Here is a 5103-nt window from a genome sequence, read left to right as displayed (position 1 = left end):
TTCTTTGACATACATACATACATCCAATTCAAAAGTTTGGTTCAACATGTAGTTCATGTTATCACTATTTAACAACTAGTTCTCCCAAACAAACAAACAAAAACAAAGAAAGAAACAAAAAAACAAAAACAAAACAAAACAAAAAAAACCCCAAAGCCTAACAAAACAGTTCTAGTCACACAAGCAATGTGTCACCGCACCAACTTAAGAACACATCTCCACTAAGGGTTCCTTCACTCATGACATCGCAGAGCACCCCCGGCTGTGGGAGCATTTCAGTGTGGAACCCATGATGGGGGAAAACCGTTCTATGAGCATCCCCATGGGAACTGAAGCTAAATAAACCAGTTGGCTGAGTTACTTAGAATCAACTACTTACCTCACTGACAAGGGATTATTTTCTACTTGTCAGGAATGTAATGGAGTCAAGACAAAATCTGGCTTGTTTTCTGCCACAAGTGTACACTAAATGTAATGGATATTCAATAACCCATTTTAAACTATAGGATGGGCTTCCAACATGGTGAAGGGGCAGATGAGTTGGCAACATTGTGTGTGTGGGATTATGGGTATGAGCACTTTCTCTTTGCTACTGTATAAACATGTCCCTGCTAAAAATTGTTTGGTGGCACCCAAGGTCTACACAGATGAGAAAAGCAGTTAACACTTTTAATGCTGCTGTGTTGAGGGCAACAGTTTTTTTCTCTGATTTATTAGGATAATGTCTGCACAGAGGAGAAAAGCAGTCGATACTTTCAACACTTTTTTCTGACTTATTAGGATGTTGATTATTTTAGTGTGGACTTACCAGAAATTAAAGTCAGAACAAAAAAATGAGAGATGACAGACCTAAAATATGGAAAAAAGATAACAGATCTAAACTAGGGAAAATGTAAAAGCATGGATTTCATTTAAAGTAAAAACCCAGTCTCTTCTGTTGCTTCATAGGATGCAAAGCAGAGGAAAGGAAGACTCAGAGCCTCCTGCCCATCACCAGGACTTCAGATTTTTTGGGGGTCAGAGGACACCAAAAGGAAGTTAAAGGTTAGCCCTTCTAGCTTCATTTCTCCTGGACATACCTCCACCTGAGCTTGAGACTGGACAGTCACTTATGTGGCCTCCTTCTCAGGAAAATCAGCCCTAAGGCACCAGGATTGGACTTGGGTCTTGTGGTTTGCATTTTAAGTGCTCTCACCAAAGACTGGGGGCTAAATAAAGGCTGGGTCCCTAGCCTGCTCTTCTGAGGTATGGTGCAACTAGGAGGTGGGCGCTTGGGGAAGTAGAACTTTGGGAAGTGGACCCTTGGGGAGATGGAACCTTAAGGAGGTAGACCCTCGGGGAAGTAGAACTTCGAGGGGGTGGACCTTTGGAAAGGTAGAACCTTAAGGAGATAGACCCTTAGGGAGGTAGAACTTCAGCGGGAGATGGAACCTGAGCGAGGTGCGTCCTTTGAGAGGTGAAGCCCAGTAGAAGGGAGACAGTTACTGGGGGCATGTCCTTGGTCTCCCCTTCCCTTTTCCTGCTTTTCAGCAGGCATGAGGCAAGCACACCTTCTCCCACCATGATGTACTAAGATACCACAAGTTTATAGTGGTCCGACTGGAGCCATAATATTTCCTCTCTGAGGTTGTATAATACAAACTAAATCCTCAGTACAAATGTCTCATCTCATACAAAAAATTAACTTTTTGGTTTGTAGGTTACTTAAAGACCAGTAGGTTATTTAAAGACTTACATTCTAGCCCACACTGTAGTTGTTTGTGAGTGCCCTCAGGGTACTGGAAACAAGGGAAGGGATTTATTTTCTTCAAGTCATTAAGAAAGATACAGCCTAAGGGCTCACAAATGGTGTGGTAGTCAGAATGGAACTGCAGGGGTTTAAGCACTGCTGCTTGGGCTCAGTGCTTTATAGACAAGTTTAGTCAAGAAAAGCTTTATCAGGGTGATGTTTTGTATATGCTTGGCCCAGGGAGTGGCACTCCTAGGAGGTGTGGCCATGTTGGAGTAGGTGTGTCACTGTGAGCATTGGCTTTAAGACCCTCATTCTAGCTGCCTGGAAGTCAATATTCTGCTAGTAGCCTTCAGATAAAGATGCAGAACCCTCAGCTCCTTCTGTACCATGCCTGCCTGGATGCTGCCATATTCCCACCTTGATAAGAGACTGAACCTCTGAACTTGTAAGTCAGCCACAGTTATATGTTGTCCTTACAAGAGTTGCCTAGGTCATGGTGTGTGTTCACAGCAGTAAGACCCTAACCAAGACAATCAGCATCAAGGTGAAGCCAAATCAAGTGTCCCCAGACTTAGGGAAGGTCATCAAGTCCCAAGTCCCTGGGCACAGCTCCATCAATTTCCACACAGAACCAGCTTTAGACCAATGGTGAGCTTTTTCTTTGTTTCTACTGCTCAGTAGCCACACTCTAGAGCAAGCTTGAGGTCCATGAAGATTTCCAGGGCATTCTTGCCAGCCCAACTTCTTGAAAGTGCCCCAGGAGTTGGAGCCTTTGGAGTTTTGTTACTGAATTCAATACCACTGGGCTGTAACTGTGTGGGCAGTAGAGGCCCCGACAGCTAGCTGGCCTAAACAGTAGAGGGCTCCCAGGCTGGGTAAAACCTTTAAGGTGGAGATGGTCAGTTTCTGAAGACACAAGCTGTAGGCAACAACTGGGAGCTTCTTTAAACTATTTTTTTTTATAGGTTTCCATCTTCCTACAATATCAGACACAATGAGAAATATTACTTTAAGAGGTCATGGGTAGCTTCTCCCTCCCTTAAACCACAGACAATACCACAGCTTCGAAATGCTTTTGCTGTCATTGGAAGGGTATTTTGTAATATCCGTTTAAAAAGCTGTAAGCCTGGGCCAGCAAGATGGCTCAGTGGGGAAAGGTGCCAGCTGCCAAGCCTGGCAACCGAGAGATCCAATTCCAGCACCGTGTTCTCCGACTTTTATGTACTAACCACGGCATGGGCACCCCATACCCAAACACAAGCTCATAAAGTCAGTGGGATAATTTCTAAGAAGCTGTCATCATTGTAGAAACTTGAGATCTATAGGGAGTGGGGCTGGGGGGGGGGAGATCACAGTGAGGGAGGAGCATCAGAGGTTAAATGTGTCCCCAGTGTTCTCATACTGGAAGCTCAGCCCATGTAGTGGTGTTGAAAGGTGAGGCCTACGGGCATCACCTGGGCCACGAAGGCGTTGCTTTCATGGATTAATTAATGCCTTCATCTCGGGAGTCAGTTTTGGGGGAGTGGGTTTCTCATAGAATGAAGGGTTAGGCCCCTTTCTTGCTCTCTTTGTCCTCTGCCTGGAGATGAAGCAGCAAGGCTCTCTTTGTATACCACAGATGCATGGCATTCCTCACAACCTCCATGAGGGATAAACGTGTTTGCTGTAAATGACTAGTCAAGGTGTTCCTCTACAGCAGCAAACATGGTCTAAAACAGAGTGATGAGTGGGGTCTTAAATACAGGATAGAATATTAGAGCAGGGCTTCATGAAGGCTGAGTCCTGTCAACTCAACCCCAACAACATCAAGGCTACAGAGTAAGGACACACTAACTGTGAGTGAGTGTGCAGGACGGATTAGCAGGTGGGAGCTAATGACTGGAGAAAGGGAATTTTAAATTAAAGTAACGAAGGGAATAAAAACGTTGATATTTATGTTACCCATTTGCCTTCAAAAAAATCAAGAGAGTGGTAGGAGCATTTCTGTTCAAACCCACAGTCATACACCTGCCCTTTGTTAGATCCCTGTCATACATTTGTGGGCTTACTAGAATGATCTAGACTCAGTTAACTTGCATCAGGATCCTGAGAAGTTCCAGGCATCAGTACCACCCAGGTGTGGCTACGAGAGTCTAATACATATTCTTAGAATTTCATTTTGGGTATGGGGGAGGTAATGGGAATTAAACCTAGGAACTGATGCATAAAGGGCCCACTGAGCTACAGCCTCAGCTGTAGGCAGCTTGAAGAGACAAAGAACTAGGCTGCTTCATACCGCTTTCTCCTGAGGGACCTGCCCCTGGCCAAGGGAAACATCCCTTATGCAACACCAGGATGCTTCTATTTGTTTAATCACAGTGAGTGTCATGGTTCTGAATTCTATTTTTAAAGTGCAGCCTTGGACTTACTTGCTGCTGCGGGCTTCATTATGCTTGTACTGAGCTTCACTCTTTATCACTTTCACTCATTTGATGTCCCTTAGCCAGAAAAAAAAATTAAAACAATCCAATGTGAGGGGGTGGTGGTTTATGGTCTTAAGATATAATTTTTAAAATTATGTGTATGTGTGCCTACTTGCCTGTATATGCTCTGAGACCAGAAGAGGATGTTGCTCCCCTGGAACTGGAGTTACAAGCAGTTGTGGGGCCCACATGGATGCTGGAAAACAAACCCATTCTCCTTTATAAAGACAGTACGCACTCAGAAACCACTGAACCATCCCTCTAGCCCTCTCCCCTTTAAATTTATTTTAAAGACAGGGTCTCACTGTGTAGCTCTGGCTGGCCTGGAACTCTCTCAGGCTGATCCAACTCACAGAAATATGCTTGTCCCCCACTCCCAAGTGTTGTTTTGAAGGGCGTATACCACCATGTTCAGCAATGAGAATATTTTTATGATCACTCATGTCTCTATCATTTCAGAATGGATTCTAGGAAGTGCTCTCCCTCCCTCCCTTGTGTGGTGTGGTGTCTGTGTGTGTGTGTAATTCTAGTATCCACACATATGTTCTCAGCCTTCCCGTGTCTAGAATCTGGCAGGGTGGAGTGCAGGTTCCCAGTGGTCACCACCTGAAAGGAAGGGCTGGAGGGGCCACCACCATAGCACTTCTGCCACTCAGGCTACCTCTGGCTGGGGTCTCACTTCAGGTTGTCGATGGCTTGCCTAGCGCCCCGTCCAGGGCAGTCCACACGGGCGGAATGACGCATTAATGGTCATTATTCCGATGGATGACTACCTAGGCTCCCGCGGCGTCAGGCTAACCTTCCTAACCAGTGTCCCCGCCTCCGCGCGACAGGCGGGCAGCGCATGCGTAGCTGCGAGGCCCGGCTGCGGGGACACGGCGCGGCCGCGCCCTCGGATCGTCCCAGCGG

The sequence above is a fragment of the Apodemus sylvaticus genome, chromosome 7, assembly GCF_947179515.1.
Source record: "Apodemus sylvaticus chromosome 7, mApoSyl1.1, whole genome shotgun sequence".
In the NCBI taxonomy this organism is placed as follows: Eukaryota; Metazoa; Chordata; class Mammalia; order Rodentia; family Muridae; genus Apodemus; species Apodemus sylvaticus.
The sequence above is the reverse complement of the archived record's forward strand: the minus strand, read 5'-3'. Positions refer to the sequence as shown.